General features: G+C 34.1%; 1 protein-coding gene across 1 annotated transcript in view; it reads left to right on the top strand.

Moving 5' to 3' along the window:
• Nucleotides 1-17,500, top strand: part of LOC135199131 (uncharacterized protein DDB_G0271670-like) — a 288,109-nt gene that overhangs the window by 80,294 nt on the left and 190,315 nt on the right. The window contains exon 2 of the mRNA XM_064227046.1: nt 395-461. The gene's annotated coding sequence lies outside the window, so the exon portion shown is untranslated. The remainder of the gene's footprint in view (nt 1-394; nt 462-17,500) is intronic.

Below are 17,500 nucleotides of genomic sequence, written 5' to 3'. Positions count from 1 at the left end.
GCCTTAATTTGCGTTCAGCATCCACACTTTACTTATCCATGTATGAGAGATGGCTCAACAGTTCCTTCAGATAGTCCCATCAAGGCTTTATATATATATATATATATATATATATATATATATATATATATATATACATACATACATATATATATGTACGTATATATATATATATATAGATATATATATATATATATATATATATATATATATATATGTGTGTGTGTGTGTGGTTTGTGGTGTGCGGTGAGTGTGTGTGTGGGTTTATCCTACATGCCAGGGTATTTGTACAGTAATATATGGATGAATAAGTTAATTCATTAGCGATTGGGATTAAATTTATGTACAAATTCAAGAAAACATGATTCCAATGTTATTTCTTTTTTCATTTCAGGAAGAAACTGGACAACCACAGAGTGAGCGTTGAGACTAAGATGAAACTCCGTTTTCTTTAATGAGAGGTGCGTATGGCAAACCTGCATATTTCACAATTTGACTTTTGCCTTTTCATTCTCCCCTTCTTTAATTGTTGGTTTCCAAGAATGACTGGCAGTTTATTTCCAGGTAATGGTGTGTATATGTTCTTTCATTATTCAGCATTGTTGTCTACAAAGAACGTGCTGCTGATGTTTCCATTATATGAGAATTATTTTTTAAATAGTGATGGTATTTATACAGGTGCTGGAGCTGCTGTTTTAATAGCATGAAAATTAGTTTAAATAACAATGTTATTTACATAAATTATGGTCTTTCTGTTTTCCATATCTGATCAGTTATTGAAAGTATCATATTATTTATACGATTTATATTTTTCCAATGTTTGTCCTTGGCTGAACAGCGCTGCGTAACGCTGTCATAAGATCAAGCGTTCATTGCAGCTGATAACATTTCGAGACGCAATGTAATTTTCGCAGATTATGGTGTTATCTAATCTCATTTTTGTAACTCACTTTAAATGCTTTCAGCTGCACATTTCAGGCTGCTGCAGTTCCCATTTTCTGAAAAACACTTTTAGCAATATGGCCACTTACACAGATTTAGATGCTCGATGTTGTGGGCGTTCGTTCTCTGAAAAATAGAACCTAAGAATTATTGTCATATACGCAAATTATTGCAGCTTTCATTGCTCTGTTTGAAAATCACCTTCAAAAGTCTCATCTCTACACAAACGTATTTGTTTTACTCAGGAACCAAATACATATATACTTCTAATATTTTGAAATTTCCAAAGCTCATATATTTTAAAATGTCTAAAGTTCGTATATTTTAAAATTTCTAAAGATCATACATTTTGAAAGTTCCTTGTTGGACGAGTGGTTTACGTCCTCGCCTACCGATTCGGTAGTCACGAGTTCGACCCCCTGCTCTGCCAACGTGGAATAAGAGGGATTTATTTCTGGTGATTAGAAATTAATTTCTCGATATAATGTGGTTCGGATCCCACAATAAACTAATTATGTAATTTAGATCCAAATCCATATACTTCATTTATTATAATATATTCGGTAGATAATCAATGAGAATTCTCACCTCTAAACTAATTTCGTTCTCATGAATCACATACATATACACAAAAAAATTTTAAATTTATATATTTTATGTACTGCAAGTTATTAAATTCGTGTTAGTTCAGTGCCTTGTATGTAACGTTTTTTCCCCACTTAACAACAGGAAAACGAAGAGGAAACTATTATAACGATGCTTTGTTGTAAGTTTTCTTGTAAAGTAGCCAAAGTTTGGTCAAACAGTTTGTGAAACATTAGTGAAACCCCACTTGAAGACCAACTTCCAAGGGAAAAAAGCAAGTTTTCCCCTCAAGGAGGCCCATATCTTCACGTGTACTAGGCCTGACATCTGTTTGACATTATAACTTTCTCTCTCTCTCTCTCTCTCTCTCTCTCTTATATATATCCATATCATCATAGCATCTCTCATATTCATATTAAACTATCTCTCTCTATATATATATACATATATATATATATATATATATATATATATATTATATATATATATATATTTCATACATTAATGCACACTCTATATCTCAGTCAGTCCCATTCATTGATTGAAAGTCTCTCGCTCTTCTCTCTCTCTCTCTCTCTCTCTCTCTCTCTCTCTCTCTCTCTCTCTCTAGATATTATATATATATATATATATATATATATATATATATATATATATATATATAAAATATATATATATATATATATATAATTTATTTATATTAATTTCATAAATTAATGCACACTCTATATCTCAGTCAATCTCATTCATTAAGTGAAATCTCTCTCTCTCTCTCTCTCTCTCTCTCTCTCTCTCTCTCTCTCTCTCTCTCCCTCCTCCTCTCTCTCTTCTCTCTCTCTCTCCTCTCTCTCTCTCTCTCTCTCCTCTCTCCTCTTACATACCAGATGTAAGGTCTGTAAGGTCTCTATTCATTAATTAAAAGCACAAACTTGCTATACTACATGTTCATGACCAGGAGATTCAGAGATATGTTTTGGTAAGGGACCGCAAGTATTATCATCGATATCTTTGTTTGTTTTCAAGGTCCTCCTATCGACCCTCAATCGATCCATCACCGGGCCCCTATTTTATTACTCAGTTTTAGTTTATACTTTTAATATATTTGCTTTCGATTTCTTCTTTTCATATCAACAGGGATTCAACGTACTATTTCGAGTGCAAATTTATAAACATTCCCCATAAGTACAAGTGAATCACTTTCAGGTAATGGTAATTATTACTTTAGGCAATTCCATAAACACGTTAGGAAGACGATGCGAACGATTTCCTAAGCTTATAAGTGTTTTAGATCATGAAAAGTTTGATTTAAAATTGATAAAAGTGAGAAAACAATCATCTCTTAAATATATACTAAGGTTCTTAGGGCATAGAATCTTTCAGACTACAGGAATCTAATCTAGAAATAAGAAGAATGTTTTGTTTAAATTTTCAAAATAATTACCAGTATCTATCACAGACGTAAAACGAAATTTAAACATATGAGATAAAAGGGATAATTATTCAAAACAACAGTTTACGAAATAATCAATATAAGAAAGGTATTAATAAAAATAGGTAAGATTTACGTATCTGGTTTCATTCGCAACCAGAAGCGTTCAAGGGGCGCCATCTACGAGTGATGGGAAAAACTAAAACATGTATAATTCTAACTACGCACCAATTTCCCAATTGTTAGGGAAGAATTCCCTTACAATAACTTACACTCAACTTTAGCAAACGATCTTTGAAAGTCATACTAAGGTTTTCTGACAAAAGGAGTCTAGTCTAGAATATGAAGAAAGTCTCATTTAATATCGTTCTAACAGGTACCCGTATCTAGCCTTGAAGTAAAAAGAAATTTAAAAATTACACTTAACATTAACAAACAATAGTCTTCTAAATTTATACTGAGGTTTTTTTGACACAGAAGCGTTCAGACTAGAGGAATATAGTCTAGAAATAGGAAGAAGGCTTTAACGTATTATTTCCAAACAAGTGCCAGCGTCTAGCCTTGAAGCAAAAAGAAATTTTATTGCCTACACTTATCTTTCATTCTCTGGATGGCAAAGAACAACCACTAGTTAATGGAATTCGAAATGACCAGAACCTGTCAGGGTTATAATACCCATTTTTAATGATGTTTTCGTCATGTGGTCAATTACGCTGAGGCTGTTTTGAAGTCAGATGCGATGTTCTGGGAATAGATGACGAGTTTACGCAAATAATAATAAAAATAACAAATATATCAAAACAGATTTCTCGGAAACCTGTTGAGCTGACAGTTTCCTGTTTTGTTTCCAAAACGTCGAATCTTTTTCTGCCAATTTTATTTCATTTCTACATGTCTGACATTTTACTTCTTAGTAATTTCTAAAAAGCTGCTTAATGAAAAAAAAATTTTTTTTTTTTGGAAAATATGCTGATGTATAGCTTCTTGTTCTATGAAAATGTTAAATTACTTTCTGATGAAATTCAAAAACATTTTACTTTTTCGATCCCTTTTCCATTGATCCCTATCCCTGTGTCTGATTCAGTCTTTTCTTTTTTTTTTATTTGCCAGTTTTCATTCTTTCTTTCTGTACAGCTCTGGCAGTCTATTTTCCCCTCTACTTTCTCTCTCTCTATGTCTCTCTTTTTCAGTATGGTTTTCCCCACGTGCCGTTGACTTTGGTTCTCTCTTTTCTTTTATTGTTTACAAACGAGAATGCACTGACACACTCATCTGAGTATATGATTTAAATAAATAAATAAATATAATATATAAATTATATATATATATATATATATATATATATATATAGATATATATATACATCATAGTATAATATAATATATATATATATATATATATATAGATATATATATATATATATAGAGTATATATATATATATATAGATATATATATATAGATATATATATATATTATATATATATATATATATATATGGAGCATACCACATTACCATGATTCATATATACGCATGAAGCTACTAATGCCCTCAATATAGATTCACCTCTACCTCGAAAAGCCGTGTGGTCTAGAACGCTTCACTGTACGTCCTGAATTCTTCTAATTCGATGGTTTGCGCCCATGAGCCGACGAATTTCTTACCGACTAAAAAAATTCCCCCGCGGTTAACATATATGAAAATATATTATATTTAACTATATATATGTAATATATATATATAATTTATTATATATAATAAATATATATTATAATAATATATAATATTAATATATATATATATATATAATTATATTATTATATATATGTATATATTAATTATATTATAATATATATGTATATATAATAATATAATATAATATATATATATAATATATATCATATATGCCTCAGAAATTAAACAACCTTAGGTAAAAGGTGAGTCATCATCATCATCATCATCATCATCATCATCATCACATCATCATCATCATCCTAAGGAGGATTTCCTCGGGAGGGGTTCTATCCAATTTAATGGATTCGTGGAGAGGTTTACCACTTAAGGGCCTGAAGGGCTTCCTTGATCCAAGCTGAAGGCAGTGGAGTGTGGGCGTCATTGGGTAGTGGGGAGGTGGAGGGGGTAAGAGGGAGAGTGGGAGGGGAAGGGGAAGGGGGTGAGGAGGTGAGGCAAGAGAGGGCGGGAGAGTTGTGGATTCAAACGTAGATATGTAAATAATTTCAACTGCTTCCTTTCGTTCTTGTTAATATATCTTATAGTTACATTTTCTATTTTTACTTTGTCTTGTCTATTTATATTCCATGCTAGTCGTACCTTTTTAGCCCATCCCCCCCCCCCGACAACTCCCCCACTCCCCCAACCCCCACCCCCAAAAAAAAAGAGAGCATATTTGAATAACGCACTGGAAGGAATATCATTGAATCTACCTCTATAAAAGAAAGTTACAGCCATAATATGAATATCAGTCAAGGGATGTATAAACTTGATCCTTTATATCAAAAGAAACTACTAAATTGTTTAAATTTTAAGGTAGGTAGACGATATGTATGGAAATAAGATTATCGTACTTGTAAACACAGTCCAGAGGCAGCGGTGTTAATCAGATTTCCAACCCTGTAATCTCCTTAAGAGTATATTGTGAGATCCACCCAAATGAGTTTTGAAGGCCACTCCTTCCTTGACACTTGTCAGTGGGATCTGTAGTCTCAACTGGTTGTGTATGTTTGTCAGTACTGTCTCTGTAGTATCCATGTTTGTGACTTCTAATACTATGTATGAGTCCTACGTCAATGGCTTGGAAATAAAGTCGAAACCGGTCAGGACCTACACCCCGTCTATCATTTTCATCTGCGGTAATGCGTGATGAACCAATCACGTGCCAAAGTGATTACAATTAGGCGCGCACACACACACACACACACACACACACACATATATATATATATATATATTATATATATATATCTATATTAATATATATACACACATATATATAAGAGAATACCACAGGAAAATGATAATCAGAGAGTGATTACCAAGCACTTTCGACAATGCCCGAGTAAAGACGAAAGCGCTTGGTATTGAGGTTCTGCCTGTCATTTTCCTGTGGTATTTGCTCATATAATGAAGTCACGTGCATCTACTGTGATTATTTTAAGCATATATATATATATACTATATATATATATATATATATATATATATGTATATATATATATCAGATATTATATATATATATATATATATATATATATATATATATATATATATATATATATATATATATATATATATATATAGTATATATAGTGTAGTAGATTATATACAGAGAGAGAGAGTTTGTGTGTCAGAAAATTATTATAATCATATGCGTCTATATATATATATATATAATATATATATATATATATATATATATATACATGTGTATATTATAATATATATTATATATATATATATATATATATATATGATATATATATATATATATATATAATGAGAGAGAGAGAGAGAGAGAGAGAGAGCTGAAGAAACAGTCAATTCACCAAACTCGGCGGCCAACTGTCGGTCCAACCTGTCTCGAGAATCCCACAACTTTTCCGAACTTTACCTGCCTTAGTCCGCCTCTTTGTCCTGCTGTCTTTGTGTCTGTGTGCCTGTCGTCTGTCTGCTTTGTCTGACCGACTGTCTGTCTGTCTGTCTGCTGTCTCGCCTCTTGCCAAGAAGCTTATGGTCTCACGGGAGCTTTCTGGGCTGGATAGATCGACCCCTTTGGCCAATGGCTCCCCCCAAATTCAGGCGACCCATTTTAACTTGGTGGGAGTTTGGCGTCAAATCTTGAAGCGTCATCTTGGGTCCTTTTGGAAAGAGGGGTCATGGCCGTCGGCCCCTTTGAGGATTAACTGGGGAATTAAAATTGATTTAGGGAGCGAGAGAAATGCGAGTGATTTGTTGTTGTTGCTGTTGTGGCTGTGTTTGTACGTTTTCTCTCTCTCTCTCTCTCTCTCTCTCTCTCTCTTCCTTATGCTAACTGAATGATTATCTCACAGGGAGAAACATTTGTTTTCTGTTCATAGGCGATGAATTGTATCCCCTCCTTTGTAGATAATGACGGAAAAATATTTCACGGAAAGATATATTTGTTTACAGTCAGTCGGCGATGAATTGTATCTGCTTTGTAAATAAAGCCTAAAAATATCCGTTGATAGGCGATGAATTGCATCTGGTTTGTAAGTAATGCCTGAAAAATATCTCACTGGGATATATATTTCTTTTCCGTCAATCGGTGATGAATTGTATCTGCTTTGTCTGCTTTGTAAATAATGACAGAAAAACATCTCAAAGAATATATACGTTTCCGTCCTAACCGGCGATAAATTGTGTCTGCTTTGTAAATAATTATTGAAAAATATCTCACAGGGAGATATATTTGTTTCTCGTTAATAGACGATGAATTACATTCGATATACAAATAATAAAGACTGAAAAATAATTAACGGTTAAGGAAATTACGAAGTTACCCTAAAGTGCTTTTTAAAGGATGTAATTTTTGCAATTTTTTCCCTTCTCATTTTTATGCTTCTAACCACTCGTATCTACTTTTCGAAAAAAAAGAAAATGGGAAAGGAAGACTGGTGCAATCCAGTTTTTATACGACAGGTACTTTGAAAACCGTCGGAATTTTACTGCGCGAATATTTTTATATTTTCCTCAGCCTCTCTCGCGGATCAACCCACATTTAACCAACTCAAGCATGAAAATGGATGATCGCCTCGTTGATACCACTGGATATTCACGGTGCTGATTCTCTACTATATTTCTATTTTCAAAAATGAATTTGATAACTCACTCGCTCTTTTCAATTATACAAAAAACGTTTATACAGATGTAAAAGTTAACGTATTTTCCAGTCATTTACATATTTGAGATAGATTATAATGTTTCAGAACATGTAATGAGTAATTTCATTTTTCATTTAATAATCGTGCTCGCGTGTTTTTTTTTTTTTTTTTTTTTTTTTTTTTTTGTTTTTTTTTTTTTTTTTTTTTTTTTTTTTTTTTTTTTTTTTTTTTTTTTTTTTGTATGCTTGTGTGTCTGCTGACACGTGTTGTATATAAAATGGAAAAGCTCCAACGTCTTCTCTCTCTTATCCGGCTGTCACCTTAAGCAAACGTTATTCCTTGCCAAGGAGCTTTCTTTCTCTTTCCCAAAATACTTTGCCGAAAACGTCTGAGTGGAGAGAGAGAGAGAGAGAGAGAGAGAGAGAGAGAGAGAGAGAGAGAGAGTGTTATAGCGGCTGGATTATCGTCAAACCTTTAGAAAATCGTCGGAAGCTACTCGGAGGATCTTTGAGTTTCGCCGGAAATGGAAATAGAAAACGAGAGTGTAGTTCTTTTTCGACACACTTTCTCTCTCTCTCTCTCCTCTCTCTCTCTCTCTCTCTCTCTCTCTCTCTCTCTCTCTCTCTCCTGTGTGAGAGATTGTTTACTTAAGCGTTGCTGAGCTCTTCTTATATCACTTTCATTCTCCTTGTACGGTTTTCAGTTGTTTCGCTGTAGATTTACGCTATGTTCTTTATGACGTCCATTGCGAAAATCACCTTTGGGGGTACCTTCCTCTCTCTGGGCTCGTCCTGGCGGGACCGTGAGCGTCCGCGAACGAAAAGATGCGACGAGAATCTTGACTTTGTACTTCTTCTGTCTTCTTCTTCTTCTTCCCTTCCGCGTAGGAAACCTGCGTTTTGTGTTGTTGTTTTTGTTGCTGCGGGTGAGAAATCGCTTCTTTTAGGGGGTGGGGGAGGGGAGGGGAAAGAGTATCATCTCTGTTACCTTCTTGAGGACGCTTTTAATATTTCCCCTCTCGCGCAAACGGACGAGGGGAAAATTGAAGAGAGGGTCTCTTTGTTCGAAAAAACTCCTCTTTAGACTATTTCCTCCCGAGGAAAATGGGATGCATTAGTGCTGTAGATTATCTTGATTGCGTTTAAACGTTTCGTTTTCAGTGCGCAGTGGGGGTAGGGGAGGGTGGGGGAGGGAGGGAGGGGAGGGGAAGGGGTTGTGGGATAGTTAGGGTTTATGGTTCAGGGGGTGCCCTGGAAGATGTCTCATTCTGGGGAGTCTTATTTCTTTCTCTGTTGCTTTTATTCCTGGAATTCACGATTCTTGGGAGGCATTATTCCATGATATTAGATATTTTTGGCCAGAAGTTCCCTGATGACGATGCTTCCACGCGCACCGGCATTTATGATTCTTGAGAGATGTTCTTTCCTGGCGTTTTTATGATAATGAAAGCATCTCTGACGATGCTTTTCCAACGCGCAACCCGGCCGCCATTTATTGAGTTCTTGAGAGAATGTTCTTTCCTGGCGTTTTTATGATAATGAAAGCATCTCTGACGATGCTTTTCTGTATAGAATTCATGACTGGTTGAAGCTGCTGTTTCCCTTTTTTGAAACGTTTATGAGAACCTTGCTTAGGATGCTTTTATGTGGTAAATTTATGATTCCTCGTACCTTTTTCATAACTTTCTTTTTTAGTGAAATATCTTGCGAAATGTATTTGTATTTCCGAGCTCTTCTCTTCTGTTTTGTTGGATATTTTATTTTCCAATTTTTCCTCGCTTTACATGATATCATTTCTCATTGTTAAAGACTTTATAGTTTTAATTTTCAGCATTTTTTAATAATTCATACTTGGTACCTCTCTCAGTAATGTCTATTGAATTTTATCATTTTTGTTTAAATCAAGGTTCCCATTTTATAATTTTCAAAAGCAGCACTCTCGAAGGATATTCTGTTCTACCAACCAGATTTTGACTTTTAGTTTTCATGATCCAAATAAACTTTTAAAAAAAACGACATAATGAACAGTAAACAAAAAGCAATGATGATAGTGGTTTAAAATGTAACACATATCAGGCAAAACTAAAAAAAAAAAATCTAACAAATGACCCGTGGTGTGATTTTTTTCCTGTGCAAATTAAGTTTTACCTTAAAATATTACTACTGATTAGTGCAGGCTATATATTTTTTATCTCTGAACAATCTTGTGTGACGGAATACTTGGATCTAAATGAGAGAGAGAGAGAGAGAGAGAGAGAGAGAGAGAGAGAGAGAGAGAGAGAGAGAGAGAGAGAAGAGAGAAGTATCTTTAAAAAAGAGATATTATAAAAATACAAAAATATATATACATATATGTGTGCCTATATATTGTGTGTGTGTGTGTTTTTATAAAGTCACATACAAATCAATACATACACTACACACACACACACACACACATACACACACACACACATATATCATATATATATATATAGTATATATATATATATATATATATATATACTATAATATATTATATATATATATATATATATACACTATAATATATATTTACATACAAATATATATTTATTATATTTACATATGTATATATTATTTACAAATATATATATATATATATTATATATATATATATATTATATATATATATATATATGTGGTTATATATATATATATAACTATATAAAATATTATATTATTAATATATTATATATAAGTTGTATGGTGTCAGACGAAAACAAATGAAGAAATGGAGACTGCAAAGATTAAATTTTCCAAGACCAAAACCCGTAAGAAACACCACGAACTCGTTCCGAACGCGTATAAGTTACTAGAGGAAATCTCCGGGCAGTACTGGAAGGCGGTTACCTGCTTCCAGGTCATTTGTCTTACTGTTTTTTATTACCCTCCAGCGAGTTGCAGGTTCTCCTCTCAATGTTTGCCAATTTTGACCCCTCCTCGTTTCCTTCCAAATTTTTACGAAGGGGGTCCGTTTTTTCCCGCCTCTCTCTCTCTCTCTCTCCCTCCTCTCCTCTCTCACGTCTCTCTCTCTCCTTCGTCTCTCTCTCCATAAATCATCGCATTTCTACCTCGCTAGCACGTACTATTTTGAGTTGCTTTTGTTTATGAAGGAGAGTTCTGTCTTCCGCTTTTCCCCTCTCTCTCTCTCTCTCTCTCTCTCTCTCTCTCTCTCTCTCTCTCTCTCTCTCTCTCTCTCCTTCATACTTTATCGCACTTTTACTCACTTGCAGGATTATGGTATCTTGTTACTATATTGGGCCTCTTTTGCTCTTAATGAGATTGATTTTTTACGTCTCTCTCTCTCTCTCTCTCTCTCTCTCTCTCTCTCTCTCTCTCAAGTACCTATCTATATATCTCTCTCATTATTTTGCTTCTATCACAGCCTTCCTCCTTTTCTGTTTGTCTCATCCATTCTTCAATTCTCTCAGTTCCTATTTGTCTCTACCTGTTTCGTATCAAGTTCCTATGAGGGTGTAAATCAATCATAATAATTTAAAGAAAAATACAACTTTAGAATTACATATATACTATATGTATATAATGCTCTCTATCTCTCTCTCTCTCTCTCTCTCTCTCTCTCTCTCTCGCTATATATATGTATATATATATATATATATATATATATATATAATATATATATATATATATATATTGATGTGCGTGTGTGGGTTATATATTATATATATAATATATATATATATATATATATATATATATATATATATAGTATATATATATTTCTATACCAGAGCTTAGGAACGGCATGAGTGAGTTAGCTCAAGAGAGAATGCAACTTGACGATTTGGCGCTGAAGGTTCTTCATATTTTTCCTTTCCTTTCACAAAAAGAAGAAGAAATTCTTCTTCTTCTTCTTCTTCTTTTGAGAGGGCCATTTGACTCCATTGTAACTACTGTTCCACAAGTATCCCTTCTTGCTTTTTGTGATCTTCCCCTCCAACTCAATTTCAATCCGTTTGTTCCAGCCTTGAATCCACTTCCCCCCTCCCACCCTCCCCCATTCCCCCATTCTGTGTCCTGATTCCCATTCCCATCCCATCCCCCCCCCCCCCCCCCCCCCCCCCCCCCCCCCCCCCCGCCCCCCCCCCCAACACCCCTGTTCCCCAGAACACTTTTACCTCGGTCTTACTTCTGTGACGCTCGGCTGGAATTTTTTATTTTTCGATTTCTTCTTACTCCATCTTTCTTATTTTCCTCCTTTCTTTGTTTCTGTTTTTATTTTTGTCCGTTTCTCTGTCATTTATATGATTTTTTGCAGGTGTATAAAGCGATAAGGGTTCGGAAGTTTAAAGCACAATGATTCATCCCAATTTGTCAGTTAGAATAAGGTAAATTTCTTTATCTTGATTTTTTATCTGAAGGTATCTGGGTCAGATGATAATATATATATATATATATATATATATATATATATATAGTATATATATATATATATTATATATATATAAAAGTATAATATATATACACACACACACACACCCACACACACATATACATATATATATATATATATATACGTATATATATATATATATATATATATATATATATATATATATATATATATATATATATTATAGTAGTATATGTATATATATATACATATAGTATATACATATATATATATATATATATATATATATATATATATATATATATATATATATAATATATATATATATATATATAGATATATATATATATATATATATATATATATATATATATATATATATAGATACATATATATATATAAATAAATATACTATATATATATGTATAGTATATATATATATGATATATATAGTATATATATATATATATATATATAAATACATACATATATACATACATACATACAAAACCCGAACCAAGTCAGCATAAAACCTAACACACAAAACACTCGCATAATCATCTCTCCTGCATAATTCCCTCCTTCCTTTCCCCTTCTCCACCTTTCCGGCTGAAAAAAGAATAGGAGTCAAGCGCAGCAAACACTTACCTTCGTTTGCGAAGAAATAAATGAGAGGCTACAGCCGAGGTGAAAAAAAAAAAAATAAATAAAAAACACTGTATTTTTATGTCTCTCTTTACAAAACTGAAGGAGACGAAATGCAATTTTGCTCTCGGCCTTCAAGTATTTAGCCAGGAGCAAACACGGATTCCAGTTTGCTGAGAACACACACACACACACACACACATATGTTTCTACACTTCCGTACACAGGGCTGCGCCTCTACACTTCCGTGCACATTCGCGAGGAAATATTGAGATAAGAATACGATATGATACAGCGATGAAAAATCCACAGAAAATGCGACCTAGTTTTTGTATAGAGCGGAGGAATACCATGAGATTACCTTACACTTTCGTACACAGGGCTACGCTTCTACACTAACGTACACATTCGCCGGAGAGGAGGCAGCGCAAGGTAATATTGAGATAAGAATACGATATGACACAGTGATGAAAAATCCACAGAAAACGCGACCCAGCTTTTTGTATGAGCGGAGGAATACCATGAGATTACCTTGTTTGTATGAACGTCAGAATTATCCCTGGATGATTTGCTCGACAAACATGATGATTTTTATATGAAGGCAGCGACTGCGTGGAGTGTACAGCACACTAATAAAATAATGCTACGCAGGCAATATCTTCGCTACTTGCAAAGTCGTACAGGTGTGTATACATGTGTTTAGGAATAGATCGAAACTTGTGCCAGCAATTATAACTTTGTAACTATTGTTACCGAACTGCTCTTAAATCTCACAGACAGGCAGACATTATATATATATATATATATATATATATATATATATAATATATATATATATATATATATACATATTCACTACATGTATGTGTGAATGTGTACTGCAAGTATGTGTGTGATATATATATATATATATATATATCATAATATATATATATATATATACATATATATAGTCATGTATGTGTGAATGTGTCTGCGAGTATGTATGTATGTATGGTATATATATATATATTATATATTATATATATATATATACTATATATATATATATATATTCTACTAGACCGTATTTCTTTTGTTAACTCGTATTTTTATGAGAGCTTGTGTGAAAATATACCTTTATATTCTGCTGTGTCTGCAAGTACGAATAAATATAGGAATTTGTTCATTTATCTATTATAGAGCTTTTGTAACGAGACATGCCATTGACTGTAGCACATGTGTATGTATGTATACAACATACATATATATATAATATATATACTATATATATATATATATCTTATATATATGATATATATTATATATATATATATATATATATATATATGTGTGTGTGTGTGTGTGTGTGTGTGTGTGTTACAGACCCTCTACAAACGCTAACAAATAAATACATGAATAAATTTCTGTATACATTCGTACTTAGAGACACAACACAAAGCGAGGGTATTTTCACACAAGCTCTCATAAAAATACGAGTAAACAATAAACAAGAACGCGTAAACAAACAAACACACAAATACACACACACACACACACTTAAGCACACGCAGTCAGGAGCTTTCGACTCACCCCATTAGTGTCGGAAACAACTCCATTATCCTTACTCCCATACCTTCATTTGCATCTTCACAATTAGGCAACTCCACTCCACTCCACCTCACTTCACCTCCCACCACTCCCTCCCCCTCCTCCCCCTCCTCCTCCTGCGCCTTAATGCATATTATAACTCCTCTCCCCCTCTCACTTGGAAACTTAACGCCCGCTCCCTCCTTAGATCTTTCCTATCCACGGCTCCACGAAGAGGGGTTGGAGGGTGACATGCCCAGATCCCGAGGGATCCTTGACTCCGGAGGCCTGTTTTCCCCTTTCCCTCGACCCGGAAGCGTGTTTGGAGGGTGACCCCCAACACCACATTCCTCCCTCAGCCTCGTATTAATTCTGATCAGGTCGTATTTATCTTGCTTTTAAATGCGGGAGCCTTATCAGGAGGATGACTTCCACTGGCTCCGGGAAGCGTATTTGAGGCTGATGCCAAATCCAGTATTTCTTTCCGGGCATGAATCCGGAGAACGTATTTGGAGGGAGGCCAACATCAAACCTATATTTTTTCCTGTTAACGGCTCCAGGGAGCGTATGTGGAGCATAACTCCAATCTCATTATTCTCTTTGGAGCATAACTCCAACTCAGTATCCCTCTTTGGAGCATAAATCCAAACCATGTACTATCCCCTCTTTAGAGCATAACTCCAAACTCAGTATCCCTCTTTGGAGCATAACTCCAAACTCAGTATCCCTCTTTGGAGCATAAATCCAAACTCAGTATCCCTCTTTGGAGCATAAATCCAAACCATGTACTATCCCCTCTTTAGAGCATAACTTCAAATCCTTTATTCCTTACTCTCAGTTCCTGGAAACGCAGTCGGAGGATATCTCTCATTTTCATATACATATTTTTGTGCCTATTTTTCCTCTCACGTTTTCAAAGGTAAGAATAACAACTGGAAATATGATTTTTTTTCTCTCTCTCTCTCTACGCTTTTCTCGTCCCACACATTCTCATTTTTGGTGAGAATAATTCTCTTCGAATCATGCGTATGAGGAAACGCAGGTTACTAACGCCTAAATTGATATACTATTTGTTTGAAAGCGTTTTCCTCAGCTTGTTTGAAGTAAATTCGTCCATTTCAAGGCCTTAATGGAAGTGCGTGCATATAGTTATATATATATATATATATATATATATATATATATATATATATATATATATATATATATATATATATATAATATATATATATATATATGAGTCTTATCACATCACCGTGATTCATATATACGCATTAAGCTACAAATGTCCTTTAATATCTAATTCGCTCTACCTCGGAATTAATTATATTTTCATACATCTTAACCGAAGGGGAATTTTTAGTTGATAAGAAAATTCGTTGGCTCATGGGCGCGAACCACGGAATCAAGAATTTAAGACGTACATGCGGTGTGTAAAATTGCTACTCGGTACGTCCTGAATTCTTGGTTCGATGGTTCGCGACCATGAGCCCGATGAATTTGATAATTTTGTTATCAACTAAAAAATTACCATTCGGTTTCCATATATGAAAATAATTAATTAATTCCGAGGTAGAGCGAATTGGATTTTAAAGGACATTTGTAATTTAATGCGTGTATATATATATCATATATATATATATATATAATATATATATATATATATATATATATATATATATATATATATATATATATATATATATATATATATATATATATATATATATATATATTACATATGACTGCGCACGTTCACGTTTATGAAAGCATAAGTAGATAAAGTAGATAAATGCCTAATTCCCCAAACCATGTCGCACAAACTGATATCATTTCACTTTTGTCCTTTTCATCTATAACATCGCATCACACATAGAAGTTTGCGCTTTTCGTATCCCTTTTCTCGGTGCCAGAACTTATTCTTGTATACCCACATCTCATTTCTTTTTTAACTTCAGGCCTGGAATGGAATAAGACATTCAAAAGCCATTGTATTTAAAGTAGAACGTTTTCAAAGCATACTGAATTCATTCGCTGAAGTCCAAAAGTTTGATATTCATAATTCTAAGAAATGTTTCTCTTTTTATAAATCATATGACGAGTGAACAAAGGACCCCTGCCTCGGACAAAGGATTATTATTTTTAGTCTCCGTTGTAATCTAACGAATTGTTGAGACATAGCTCTGAATAATGAAATGGAGAGAGAGAGAGAGAGAGAGAGAGAGAGAGAGAGAGAGAGAGAGAGAGAGAGACGTAAAAACGAAAAACCAAATCTTTCAGGTTTCCAGAGAGAGAGAGAGAGAGAGAGAGAGAGAGAAATGAAGAACTAAATCTTTCAGGCTCTGGAGAGAGAGAGAGAGAGAGAGAGAGAGAGAGAGAGAGAGAGAGAGAGAGAGAGTAAAGATAAACGAAGAACAGTGGATAATGACTTTTACCTCAGAGTGTACCCTAACCTTCGTACCGTGGCCCTCCTCAGTCTTAGGGCTGGGGATCCTTGCTTCGGGTACAATAATCTTGGAGTGTACCACAATCTTTGTACCTTGCTTAAAGTACACTGAAGTACACTTTCTTTGCAAGTTTGTGGTTTATTATAAATTCAATAAGAAATCTGTCTATACAATCTGCTGTGTTATATCTTTTTGTATTATAAGAAATTGCACTTGCTGTGAGTCCACCCGACGAAAAGGGTTGCGTGCTCGACTACCAATGTGGCAGCCCGAGTTCACTCCCGGTATAATGTGGTTCGGATCCCACAATAAGCTGTAGGTCCCGTTGCTAAGTTACCAATTGGTTCCTGGCCACGTAAAGGAATCTAATCCTTCGAGCCAACCTAGGAGAGCTGTTAATCAGCTCAGTGGTCTGGTTGTAAGATATAATTTTTGGGGCTCCATGTCATATGGAAATACTACTAAAGCATACATGTCCATTGATAATAAAATGGTATGAGGACAAAGACTTACGGTGTAAAATTTTTCATGAGCCTTGTTCTTCTTATTGACTAATTTTTACAGATGGACAATCTTCAAAGTAGTTTTAGTTTTCTTCCGATACGATTCTCAGTCTTGCAACCCTTAATC

Source organism: Macrobrachium nipponense, chromosome 23, assembly GCF_015104395.2.
Source record: "Macrobrachium nipponense isolate FS-2020 chromosome 23, ASM1510439v2, whole genome shotgun sequence".
Classification (NCBI taxonomy): Eukaryota; Metazoa; Arthropoda; class Malacostraca; order Decapoda; family Palaemonidae; genus Macrobrachium; species Macrobrachium nipponense.
The sequence above is the reverse complement of the archived record's forward strand: the minus strand, read 5'-3'. Positions and strand labels throughout refer to the sequence as shown.